Genomic DNA, 14,237 nt, shown 5'->3' with positions numbered 1-14,237 from the left:
AATTTGTTTTTTCTGTGTATATTTTTTCATTGTTAACAAATATAAAAGCATAGACTTTTTAAATAACTTATTTTAGTTGTTATATTTAATACTTTCTTAAAATAAACTTTCTACAGAAACCCTATTTACACTTTAATTACCTGTAGAGCTTATCATATGGTTTAAAATATATTTTTACAATTTGGTGTATAAATTTTTTTGTTTCAACAAATTTCCAATAACTAAATTGTTAACCATAAAAGCATGGTCCCTAAGCTATCACAAATACTTCAACATCTATATAAATTGAAAATTATATATCAATAATATCAATTTATAGTTTAATACTTTTAGGACTCCTTACATTTAAAAATTAAAAATAAATACAAAACTAGTTTCCTACCTGGGAAGTGTCACCTCTAATTGAACTCATATACTTCAATATGTCAAAAAAATGTGTACAATAAAAGTTAATTAAAATAATAAATACTTAAATAATTTATCTGGAAATCATCATTCCTAATTGAACCCAAACACTTCAATATGTCAAAAAAAACATATAATAAAAAATAATTAAATTAACAAAGACTTGTTTAATCTACCTGGAAAGCGTCATCTCTGGGTGATCCCATAAACTTCAGTATGTCGTGACTTGCGTCTCCAATTTTTCCTGCTGAGCTCAACAGATTCTGCCTGCTTCCTTCAGCTCCAGGCTTCGCTGCTGTCAGCAGATCACTGATTGCTGCTGATAAGTCCTGAGCTGCCTGTTGAAGTTGTATGGAGGTTTTGAGATGTTATAGATTGTGTTTAATTGGACATTTTGCTTGTTAATTTTGTAGAAATGTTAGTTGCTAGCTTTTTTATTTTTAAGTTTTGTTTAATCAATAAAGCAAACAAAATTTCATTTGTTCTTTTGATCGTTACATGAGATGTTTTGTCCGATAAAAAGTAGATTTATAGAGTCGCTACAACTAATTTAAGAACTAATAGTAATTTTTTGAACACATCTGTAAAAAAATTAAACCTTAAGCAGATTGATAGAGTCGCTACAACTAATTTAAGAACTTTTAATAAGCTTTTAAACACATCGTACATCTTTAAAAAAAAAAAAACCTTAAGCAGATTTATAGAGTCGCTTCCGTCTCCTAACAAAGCAGCCATTTGTCGCAAGCCAGGAGTAATGTCGTTAAGGTTCGATGTAATTGTCGTTACTGCCGACCCAACAGTAGTGAAGTTTGTCTCGTCACCTATTACATGATAAGTTAAAACATAAATTCAAAACTTATATCCAAAAAAAAATTACTGAAAAAATGCTCAAATGTAATGTTTAGTACCAAAAAGTTCTGAGAACTTTATTTTTAACTTTTGTTTTAATTCTATGGTAACTTTCCACAAAAAAAGCGTTTTTCAACTGATCTACTTGAAATAGTAAAACTTTTTTGGCAACTATAATTGCAAGTAAAAGTATTTAGTTTTCTTTACATGCTTTTATTAAGTACTCCATTCAGTAAGTTGTCTTTATTTCAAATTTTTAAATTTCAAAGTAGGAGAAAAACACTAGTCCTCTTATTTGAAATAAATAAACGAGGTTAATTTATATTTTAATATTTTTCTAGAAATTTGTTTAAATATAAAAAAAACTTTTTAAGTCCAAACAATAACCAATTTTTTTTCTAAAAACAAAGTATTAAGAGTATTTATTGCAGTATTTTTTACACATTTTTATTTACCCTTTTACCTTTAGAGCAAATTAAGATAGATTCGTTCAAATATTGAACCTACAGCAGTTTATAAAAACAGCTACTTAATGATAAAAATTTGTAATATTAAAAGTATGTTTACACAGAGAGAATTCAATTTATAGTATAAAATACTCCTTACAAAAACCTTTTGAATCAAAAAACAAAGTATAATTTATCAAAGAAACCATTGAATCATATTTACAAACTAAAAAACTATAATTTAAACTACTTTTCAAATTCGATTTCATAAACTAAAATCACCAAAATATAAACAAAAAAAAAGTCTAAGAAAATAAAAATAATCAATCGAGTATTAAGATAATTTAAAATAAAATACCCGAAAAAAGGACAGTAATTCCAATAAAAAAGTAAAGCTAACAATCATTTTCTACTAAAGTCAAAGCTATGTGTATAAATGGAGTACATATGAATAAAAGTATGGAAAAGCTTAGAAAATATTTATTACAATAAAAGTATAAAGTTTTTGTTTTTATAGAAAAATAAGCAAAACATAAAGCTTAAGGCTTATACAAAACTATTTACTTAATAGATACAAAACTCAGTGTTTAGTTTAAATTAGTTTTAAGTTTAAGCGTTTTACATAAAAGTAAATATTTCAAATTGGCAATTCAAAACATTAGTTTCTAAGTTTCTTTGCATTCGACAAGCAATAAGTTTAAACTTTTATATTTTTTAGTAATTTATAATAAGGAGCCGCGTTAAACGTGTTGAATACATTTCAGACAAATCCTCGTTGAAAGGAAGTAATTCTATGTGACGTCATAATAAATTTCACCTCATGCAATGTAAAAGCTTAAAAGTCTGGATAGCAGCTGCTTTGATATTATATTTTTCTTTGTAAGGAAAAAATTAGTTTGGAAAACTCATTAAAAGTTCAAGTTTGTGCTAAATAAAGTATTAAAAAAATACTTGATTGTATAAAAATGTTTTTTAGTTTTTATGCCCAATTACTTAAAAATGGTTTTATATAGTATTTTTTAAACATTTTTTGAGAAATATTTGATTTAAAATAGTTATATATCCAGACAGTTTAGTATAAAAAACCAAACTTCATTCACTGTAAATATTTACATTCGTCTAATAACAAAACATTCCCCTTTAAAAAAAATATTACCATCGTCTGTTGGTTCTTTGTTTGTTTCATTTTCTTTTTCGTTCTCTGATATTTCAATTCGTAAAAGTAAATAAGTATAAACAATTAGAAACAATTACTAATTGATGAGTAAATTATAGCATAAGTTGTTACTTTTATGAATAATAGAAATAACAAACAGTAAGCTTGTTTATAATAATGTACTTAATACATAGAGTCATAACTTAGGTTGCTGTTCTTTTATTTTATTTTTGAAAGTCATGTTTAATTTAAAAAGCTATGGATATATTATGTTTGTTTATGTTAAAGTTTCATAAACTTTGATTTTAACACAAAATTAGTAGAAATTTTGTTAGATTTAACAGTAAATTTGATTAAATACTAAAAAAAAAATGACATAAAAAGTCTTAAATTGCTTAAAACTTAAAAACTACTAAGAACCATTTAAGACACTACATAAAAAGATAAAAACTGTTTTAACTTTTTCATTTTTAAGAAAACTAATAATTGATTAAGTAGTGCAAATCTTTCTTCCGCTAAGAAGCGTTAAAGAGATTTTAATTTTTAATATTTCCGTATAAGGCATTAAATTATACGCCGAAATATTTCAATTGCAACACGTGAAGATATGTCCGCAATTGACAAAAAATATTCAAAACTATTCACCTAATTCCTTGTTTATATTATTAAAACTAATATTTTATTGAATGTATTATAAACAGCAATTTCTTATAACTGAAATAAATATAGTTAAAATAATTATGTTTTCTTAGATTTTACTTTTTATTTTAGTATAAACACAACATTACTTCACGTAGATCTAAAAATACCTTAAACGAACAATAAAAGTTTATATATGTACATAAAAAACTTGTTTACAACTATATAAAGTGTTGTAGTAAAATATCAAAATTTAGTTCTTATTGGTTTTGAAAAACATTAAAACACGCTTTAAGTGAGATTTAATCTTCAGAAATAATGTCTAAAAATCGAATGTATTAATAAAAAAAATATTTTTGAGTATCATGAGTATAATGAGTTAAAAACGTAAACAAATAGTGTTTATATTACGTATTTATCAAAAACCTAATAAAATATATATTGTAAATTACGTTTAGCTTTCAACAGTTGCTCTATATTTAGGTATTACAATTTTTTTTAAATTAAAATTGCTTCAAACGTGAATTCTGTAAAAAATTATGGCTTTAAACTTTTAACGTTTACCACAAAACGCGTACGTAAATTTCATAATGACAAATCTCGGTTAGAGCTTTTAAAACCCAAGAAATTTTATAAAGCAAAAACTTACATTGAAGTATAACTTTTGTGTTTTAAGTTAAAAACAGTTAGTGAAATAAAATAGGTCAAACAGTATAAGGAAATTATTGAAAGCCTTGAAGTACACACATGTTAAAGTTTAATGCAATGCTTAGTTTGAAACAACGAAATTGAGTATGATTTTATGGTTTCAGCTAATACAGTTTCTTTTTAGGTTTTATGTAAATAGCTTATGTAAAACTAGGTACACTGTACAAAATTTAAACTTACTCTTTTAAAATTATATTTCCATAAGTTAAGACTTACACAAGGTTTAATTTAATTGCTTATTATCTGTAACCTACCAAAATACGATGAGTATTTATGAAGGACTGTTATTATGACTATACATACAAAAGTGAGCATTTTGTAAGAGTTTTTTTAATTCTACCAATTTTCTTGCTGTATTTTCAGTGATGTATACAACCTCATAATTTTTTGTAAGCATTTTAACAGTTTTGGTGGTAAATATAACAGTTTAGTATAAAATGCAAAAGTTTATTGTTAATTTTATTTACACAACACAGGTAACAGTTTTGAAATGTTTTATAAAGCTAATCTTAAAGTTTCAATATTAAATTCTTTTGTATATAACTGATCAATAAACCAACAGTTCTGGTGCTAAATCTACAAGTTTTATTTGTTTAATTTATAATTGAAACTCTTTAGGCTGATCATTAATAAATATTCATTAAACATACCAGCAGTCTTGGTAATGACAGTAGCTGTAGCAGCATCAATTGCAGCAAGATTAGATTCGATGTTGTGTCTGTTCTCCTCCAGAGCGTTCATTCTCCATTGCTTAGACGCCTGTGAATTGTTCTATTTGTACAAAAGTGTATTTGTTAGTAAATGTATTTAGTTGTGAATTGTTCTATTTGTACAAAAAAGTATTTGTTAGTAAGTATCAGGGGCGTCGCGTGGGGTGTTGCACTGCCGCAACTGCACCACCTTGAAATTTTCTAAGAAAAAAATAAGTATCTATAACGTTTTCGTTATTTTTTTGAACGAAATCTCTTTTAAAACTTCAATTTTGAAAACGACCATTTTGCCCACTTCACTGCCGCAAACTATTAGCTAACTGCCGCAAATGAACTCAAAAAAGCAAAATTCCTTCAAGAATTACCGCAAATCAATATCTTGCGGTAAGTAAGCTAAGTTAAAAATTCCCTAAAACAGGACTTGCTTAAGTATCATCTACAAGCTATTGTAAACATAAAATAACAAAGCAAGCTACTGCAAAGGATTAAACTTGAGTTTATGTACCCACATGATTTTTTAAATTCAACAGATCACTTCTATTAAAAGATTTGTCATAAATTTCATATTTTGAAAAAAAGATAAAAACCCTAAATCACCAAAGTCTTAAAAATTTGATTTTTTATTTTAATCTGCATACATAAACTTAACTATAACTGATTATTGTTATCATAAACTTAATAAAATAAATAATAAAATTCAAGTTCTGAAAAAAAGAATTAAGAAGTTTATTATAAACTTCTAGTTCACTCTTACAGAAAAATATTTTAGATTTATATTAAATAAAAAATAGTATTATTGAAACAATTACATATTTAAATAAAGTAAATAGCCATAATTTAGAAACTTTGATTACTTAGAGAAGTTTAACATTTTAGGAAAATTTAGTCTACCTCTACTTTATATAACTTTTGGTTTAATTTTTTCATAAACAAGCAAAAATTTTAGATAAAATTGTTGAAACATGGTTGCCTTGCCTCATAATCAGGATAACTTAGAAATGTTAAAAACTCAAGATGACCCAAGATAAATTAAAACAGACCAAATTAGAAAAATATTCAGGCTGACTAAAGCAGTTTTAATTTTTACTCTGAAAATAACAAGGTTATTTGAAATTTAAAAATAAGTGTTTTACCCCTATGGCCACATGAAAACTAACTAACCAAACTTTTACTTCTATAATGGTTACATATTTATAAATTATCTTTAAAATTCTTGAAAAGTTCAAAAGCCTCACAACTAAACTTAAAAAAGTTGAGCTCCTGAGAAAAATACTGTCATCAAAATGAAAAACAAATAAATATTAAATAAAGAAAAGATACCCTTAAAAAATTATTGAATTTTAAACCTCTAACAAAAAACATTAAAATTAGAAAAAAAATTAATAAAAATGTTAATGTTTGTAAAAAAAAATGTGCAAATTAGTGAAGAGTAAGGGGGGAGGGTGTATAGGCACTTTTTTACATGTTGTTCTTATTTTAACTTTTTCAGAAAGCTAATAGTTACTCTTTAATAAACTTGAAATTTCCAATAAAACTTTTAGTTACAACGAGTCAAAGCCAGAGAGTACAATGGTTTATTATACAAGGAGCAAACCAAAACAGCAAAAAATGCAATTTTACTGAAAACCTATATTCTCCATCATTTTTAAAACAATTTTTAATTAAACTTTTCATCCTAATTTTTTTTGAACTTTATACTTTTGTTGAAGAGAAGTTTTCAATTTTTAAGTATCAATGTATATTTTTATATATACAAAAAACAAACTTTTGTTATAACTTTTTTTTTCTTGGTGTTTTAAATATCTAATTTAGCAATTTTCTTTGTTTTATAAAAGAAACATCTAAAGATTTTGAGGCCAACTTATAAAAAAAAGATATGATTTTAGTGATTTGATTTATTTTTTGTTTGAGTTTATATTATAAAAATAAGGATTCATTTGTACCTCTGACTGTGAATTACCATATCTCAAAAATTTTAAGAATTTTTTATATTGATAAAAGATGACTGGTAGTTAAATTAAAACTGTATAAAGTAATTTCAATAAAATAATTCTAAAGTAGATGTTAAGGGCATAAAGAGGGGGGGGGTAAAACATTTTTTTAAACACTGTTTTAGTTTGTGCCTCCCATTATGAACCTTTTGTTGCCTTTGACTTTGACCGGCTTTATCTTAAAACATATACTGAATTTTTTAAATCTGTTAAAAGCATCTTGTAGCTTAGTAAAAACTACATAAAATAAGATCAAATTGTTTCATCCCCCCTATGCCCTTAAAAGCAAAGCTTATCTTCAGGTGTAGCAAAAGTTCAGTTGTTTTTAAACTTGACAGTAAAAACACATTTTTATTAAAATAATTGATATTTTTTTAAATTCTGCACCACCTAAAAAAAATACCACGCGACGCCACTGGTAAGTATAATTAATTGTAATACATTCTACTTGTACAAAAAGGTTTTGTTTGTAAGTATATCTGTGTCTAAAATACAAGAAAAATAGTAATTTAGGATAATTTATTTGGTACTCTTGTTTTACTAAGGTAAAACTTTAGAATATTTATGAGTCATTAGGAAACGTACTCAAAACGCAGATATCAAAATTTCATGTTCAAATTTAAAAATATAAATTTATTGCTTATCATTGCAAGCTTTAAGCTTTTAAAAGGAAATGTATCAATCAGCAAACAGTCAATTAAACCAATCGTGCTTTTGTCACTTAGAGTTTAGATCAATATGACATCATAGAGCTTTTAGCATCTGTACGATTAACTCATTTTAAATTTTTAAATCTAAGGGGAGTTAGTTGCATGTTCGAAAATTAACAAGTCTTAATCATATGCTTGTAAATTTGTTTTGTTTCATATTAGTAACTATTTCTTGCTGATTGTTTGTAAAACCTGACATTGTTAGAAGTGCTTTTGAAACAGTTTCATGACACAGGTGTTTGCTTACATTCAATATTTTTCAAACATTAATCCTATTTGAAAAAATAAAATTATTTGCTTTGTAAATAAAACTGACAGCACGAAAACGCTTATTATTACTTGTTTTACATGTATTCTTTATAAACGTAATTTTTATATAATACAAACTAACAGCATCGGATCCCAATAGAGGAAGATCCGCAGAAGTCTGAAAAGCTTGTTGGGATGCCTGACAAGCTTTGAACCCGTTTTCAATGTTACCCATGAATGCTTGTTGGGCAGCAGTCTGTAAATAATAAATATATATAAAAGTTTTCAATGTTACCCATGAATGCTTGTTGGGCTGCAGTCTGTAAATAATAAATATATTTAAAAGTTTTCAATGTTACCCATCAATGTTTGTTGGGCTGAAGTCTGTGTAAACAATAGTATGTTTATATATATATATACATATATGTGTATTTATAGATCATTTTCAAAAGTCTGTAGATGTTGGATACACATATATATATATGTTAAAGTTTTTGTTATTACACATAAGTACCTTCTGGGTTGCAGTCTATAAAAGCAAAAGTATTTAAAACAAGATAAAAAGTATTAAAGAAATAACTACGAAAAATTAAGTATTGTTTAAAGTTAAAAAAATAATTTAAGTATAAAAGCACAACTGTTTAAAATAAGTTCTTAGTTTTGAGCAAATCTTAGTTTTCTTTAAAGTAAACAAATGTTATCAAATCTTAGTTTTCTATTATTATTTTGTTCAAGTGATTAAGACTATTTTAGATAGAAATAATTATAAAATTAGTACTACAATGTTGCGGTCGCTTTTGTAGAAACAGATGCATTTAAAAGTTTTAAAAACTAAATTCAATGAAACATATTTTTTTCTTTTTTCTTTCTTTCAAACTACAAAGATGCAATTCATTGTAAAAAATTTGAAGAATAACAATTTAATTATTTTTAACGTTTTGGCAAAGTTTTAGATCAAAACAATTAAACTATTGTTCAACTTAATAATTTTCTTTTTTCAGCACTTTAAGCAATTTTAAAGGAACTTTTTTATCAATAAACTTAATCAAAAACATTTAAAATTTTTATTTAATAAACAAAAGCTTAAAACCATCAAAGTGTTTGTGAAAACTGTACACTTGACGAGTATTTCATAAAAGTAGGAGAAAACAACTAAAAACAAACCACACACAAAACACTTGTACACTGTCAAGATAATTATTCATTGTTTTATCAAATACACAAAGTGCTTAAACTTGCATTATGTGGCTTTATTTTCTCACTAAAAATTTTGCAAATAAGTATTTATTTGGTAAAAAGAGCAAATACGGAAGTTTTCGACGTTTCAAATCTTTTATTTGTTCTCACAATACGGTTTTAAATAATAATTTTGTGCAAAAGTTTATTGTTTTGTAATAAATAAGGAAAAAGGAAATAAAAGTGTTTTTGAAAGAACTATGTATATTTAAAAACAATTTCATATGATATGTTTTGTTATAAAAAATAAAATTTAACTAAAATAAAATGACAATTTTATGTTTTTTTATCATACAAAAATACATATTTGTCAAACAACAACTAATTTACTGTTTTAAGAATTAAATGAGTAAGAAATTTTTTCACTTATTTAATCATTGTTTACATTGAAAATTATTAAGCCATAATGATGTATGTATTTGCTTGATAGAACTTTAAACATTTAGATGGGCATCTTTTAAACTTTTTTAAGGTTGAACTAAACTGAACAAGATTGAATTTACTGATGAGATATAAACTTTAATGCGCACGCTTGCCTGATAAGTTATTTTTAAAAAGTTCACATCTTATTAATTTCGCGAAAATGATTTAGTTTCCAGTGAAACAGTAATGAATTCTGTGTTTAGTATAACATTAAAACGTATTTTAAAATGTATTTGACTTTGCAATGTGTTCTAAATAATAAACGGTAAAAAAAATTTTTTTAATTTTTTAATTAAAGTAAGTAAACTTCTTAGGCATACTGAAATTATGTGACATGATTTACCTTCATTTTAATAAGAGAAAAGTTATACTATCTACCTAATTATTGAATAGTCATTTGACAAGTACTTTTTTACATTCTTAAAATGTTTTATTCCATAAAAAAGCACTTAAAATACATCATTGATATTTTAATGAGACGTTTAAAAATTTACAATAAAGAATTAAAAAAACTTATTGCAAAATAACAAGAAACTAATCACTTAAAAATTTATTTTGAAAATTCTTAAAATATCTTAAGCACGAAAAATTATCGATTTAATTAGTGTTAATGACATGCGTAAAAGTTTGCAAATCTTAAACATTTTAATTTACATTCATGTGTATTTGTAAAAAAATCCTACCTAGTAAGCGCAAATAGTATATACTTTACTTTAAATAAAAAAATAAAAAAACTAAGAACATAAAAATATTTGAACCAATGTAGTGTTGGTGTAATTTTATTAGCAAAAACTTTTACAACAAAAATATATTAAGCTAAAGGGTAGCTCTAAACCTATTATAGTAGCAGTAAGATTTTTTTTATTCTAAGAAAAATCATTTTTAAAGAAAAGTAGAATTAATACTTGACTAGGAGTATAGTAAAAATAATTATTAACTTTTTTTACAGTTTACAGCCATGTACTACGCAGTCTTAAAATACTTTCTGCAGAGAGAAATTTTTAATTTCAACAATGAATAAGCAACCAAATATTTCATCTGGCACTAGTTATTGTGATGTCACAATAACTGAGAGAAAGTATCATCAGCAGTTGTAGTAATTTCAAGTTAAGTTAATTGGCGGTTCTTTGTAACGCCCATTAAGTTAATTAAAGTATTAAAGTCGCCGTTTCAACAGCGATGTGCAAAAGTTAAGCGGATAGAAATAACTTAAGTAGTTCACAACAAATAAGCTTCCGTAAAACTCTTATGACAGTTTATCCGGAGTTTTTCAAGTCGTTATCGAAAAAACACAGATTTATAAGTAAGTTTATCACAAGTATTAAGTTTAATATGTTCTGTATAAAATTTAAACAAGCTCTGTGTACACCTACTTAAGATGTATACTATCAAAATCCACCTGATCAAAATCTATTGACGTTCAAAATCCGTTCGATTTTTTTAATATGTTTTCTTTATTTATTTCATATATTTTTTGAATTTTTTTTATTTGTTTTTTATTTATTTTTTACTATCACTGTTACTCCTAACCCTTACCCTCTCGGTCAGTAAGCGGTTCTCGAATTTGGATGGATTTTTGATCGCGGGTGAATTTTGAACGCGTCCTACTTAAGATGTAGTTAATGATAATCTGTAAATTAACTGCCTAAAAACTGATTATAAACTATCATTATTGATGACGATTGATTTATGCAATTATACAGTGCAATAAAAAATAAAAGATATTTAAACTATTTTTTGTAAAACTTTATTTTAAGAATATAAAAAACCATACATACCATAGGTTGTCCACCATACGACAAGCTTGAATGAGTTTGTACATGTTCTGGAGGAGCCATCTGACCCAAGGTGTATGACTCCCTGTGAGTGTTGGAGCTCCCAATGACTCCCGGCATCGCTATGGATCCCTGGGATTGCTTGCCAACCGATCCGTGGTGCATCGCGATCCTGTGAGCCCTGTTGTTGTCATAGGGATGTTGTTGTTAGGCAAGTTTGTTCAAACGATATGTAAATAGGGTTTTTTTATTTTGCATGGTGTTTTAAACTTGTAGCTGTCAAAATTGCACGAAGACACTTTTGCTTGAGCAGACAACTTTGAACGGAGATATTTTTGCACAAGCTGATTTTTTTTTTAATTATTATTATTTATTTTTTTATTATTACTATCACTGTTACCCCTAACCCTTACCCTCGATCAGTAACTTTTTTAATTTTGTTTTTTATTAGTTTATCTTTTAGCTATTTATTATTTTTTTTTCTGTATTTTTACTCACGAGCAAAAATAACCTTCCGTGCAAAATTGACTATTGGTGCAAAACTAACTTCGTGCAATTTTGTCCCCTCGTGCAAATTTGTCTTCGAGCAAAAGTATCTTCGTGAAATTTTGTGCCCTCGTGCAACTTTGTCTTCGTGCAATTTTGACCCCTTCCCGTTTTAAACATGTAACCCTTTTGTCATGGTGATATTAAAATAAGGAGTTATACTCGCACGAACAATTTATATTTTTTGTAATACAATGAAGTTGTATTTTTTTTTCTTGACTTACTTGATTAAACTATATCTTTAATTTTTTTATATCTTGTTTATATTATCAAAAATAAATTTAAGTAATAATAAAATACTAAAATTATGCCTTAGATAAATTAATTTGTAAATTTTTCGAAAAACTAAAATTTATTAGCTATAACAAGTCCTTAGTTCATTAATCTTTACATTAAATTGAATTCCTAAAATGCTTTTGGTTTATAATAGACGATTTAACATAAGTATGTGGTTTTTGTAACACCAAGTATTATGGGAATTTTTTCGTTGATGCTTAAAATACTTAATTGGTTGTGCCAAATAGTTCAAGTATTTTCCTTCATAGCCTAATATAAATTTATGTGACGATTTGAACTTTTAGTTGCTCGATAAGTGGCAAATACAACTTTCAGTAATTTTTAAAGAGTGATTTTAATCCTTATTTTATACATATGAAGAATATTGAAATGGACTTTTATAAGACAACTTGAAGCTAAAACTTTAACTTTTTAAAATTAAGATACTAGCAAAAGTAAAAGCTTAAATGAAAAATAATCAAAAATTATTAATAGTCGTTATTATTATATTGTTTAAATTAAGATTACATAGTTCATTTTTTTAAAATTGAAATGATAATCTTGTGTATTCAATTATGTAAAAAAAAAAACTAATGATGCTTATTTTTCTAATGGTATGCTCAACAACAAACAGAAGCTTATAAAACATTTATGTTTCTATTGTAGCCGGTATTTTTACCATATCCGTATTTACACTTCGGATTTGGAAAAATCAATTCTTCACGGTTATAAAGCTAATCCTAATTAATCCTAAAAGAGGTGTATAAGTGTGCTCTGTAACCGTAAAAAACGTACAAAACCCCACCTATATTAAGCTTTTTTTGTTGAAACTTTTGTAAAAAAAACAATTTCAATAAAGGTCATTTAGTATCTTATACAAAACAAAATGCTAAATATGATGTATAAAATTTTAGTAAATATTTATTTTTTATTTTATTTTAATATCAATAAACATGCAACTAAGTGAAAGCTTCCTAACTTAATTTAAATTTTTCTGTGTCAAATCATGTGCTCTGTTTTATCTAATACGAGTGTCATAGATATGTGTGTTTAATAAATGGCAAGGAGATTTTATTATGACGGAAAATATCTGTTAAGAGTGGCACTATAACTTTTAAGTAACAGTTTTATATATGTTCAAACTTAAAATCTACACTATCAAATACCTGTTAGAAAATACGTTATAACTTATAAATTATTTAATACCTGTTAGGAGTGATATTTATACTTTTACATTAATAAATCTTTTGGAGTGATATTTCAATTTATTAGATACCTGTTAGGTGTGACATTTCAATTTATTAGCTACCTGTTAGGAGTGACATTGTCCTCAAGCATAGATGATCGTCATTGTCCCAGTTGTCGTAATTGTCTTTTGCCTGTCTCTTCTTCATGATGATGTCGATGTATCCGGAGATCAGTTGGGCGATGTGATCTCCCTCTGTCGTCTGAACTGAGTAGTATCCATCCTGATAATCTCCAAAATCCTGAAGAAGATAAAATGAATAAAAAAGTGTTTTAAGTCAAATAATTATGAGCTGCTAATAAAACTATACAACGACTGCAATCTACATATGATAAATCAGCTTGTTAGTCTACTTGATAGTTGTGAGTTTTTTGATAGTTTGTAAATATATATATATATAATTTAAATAAGTTGATCAATCATCTATAGTAAAAAGTTTGTTAAAGTAAACAAGTTGTTGTTTTAACATAGTTTCATTTTGTTTTTGTTGATCTTGACAATTATTTGTAGGACTTTTCATATGTTTTAAAAAATAAAAACTATTATATTATATATAACTTTGTGCAAAGTAAGCATTAAAAGTATTTTTTTAAGAAAGTATTTGGTTGAACTATAAAAAGCTAAAACATGTTTTTTTTTCTTTATTAAAGTAGTTTTCTAAGAATCGTTTTAAAACCATTAAATAACTAAATTTATTTTTGAGTGAATTAATTCTTAATAACTCATAATGTGATTATCAAATTAATAGTTTAATATTATTTCATTTATCATAGAATCATAAAAAACTTTACTTTTTTGTAATGCAACATTAAGCTTTTAAATCATATCTGATACTTTTTTGGCAAATTGTAGATAAGTTAACGCCTTACAAT

The 14,237-nt window shown here is 25.7% G+C and overlaps 1 pseudogene across 1 annotated transcript in view; it reads right to left on the bottom strand.

Moving 5' to 3' along the window:
- The window catches only part of LOC145848046 (talin-1-like), a 33,521-nt pseudogene extending 19,915 nt beyond the window's left edge, over positions 1 to 13,606 (bottom strand). Inside the window, exons 1-6 of the transcript XR_014371680.1 lie at positions 13,429 to 13,606; positions 11,301 to 11,478; positions 8,006 to 8,119; positions 4,854 to 4,962; positions 1,093 to 1,226; positions 582 to 743 (exon numbers count right to left, since the gene is read on the bottom strand). The product of XR_014371680.1 is annotated as a talin-1-like (transcript). The remainder of the gene's footprint in view (positions 1 to 581; positions 744 to 1,092; positions 1,227 to 4,853; positions 4,963 to 8,005; positions 8,120 to 11,300; positions 11,479 to 13,428) is intronic.
- Positions 13,607 to 14,237: the final 631 nt, after the last annotated feature.

Source organism: Thalia democratica, unplaced genomic scaffold (genome assembly GCF_965202585.1).
Source record: "Thalia democratica unplaced genomic scaffold, ktThaDemo2.hap1.1 HAP1_SCAFFOLD_1211, whole genome shotgun sequence".
NCBI lineage: Eukaryota > Metazoa > Chordata > Thaliacea > Salpida > Salpidae > Thalia > Thalia democratica.
Note: the sequence above shows the minus strand (reverse complement) of the source record. Positions and strands in the feature narration are given on the sequence as shown.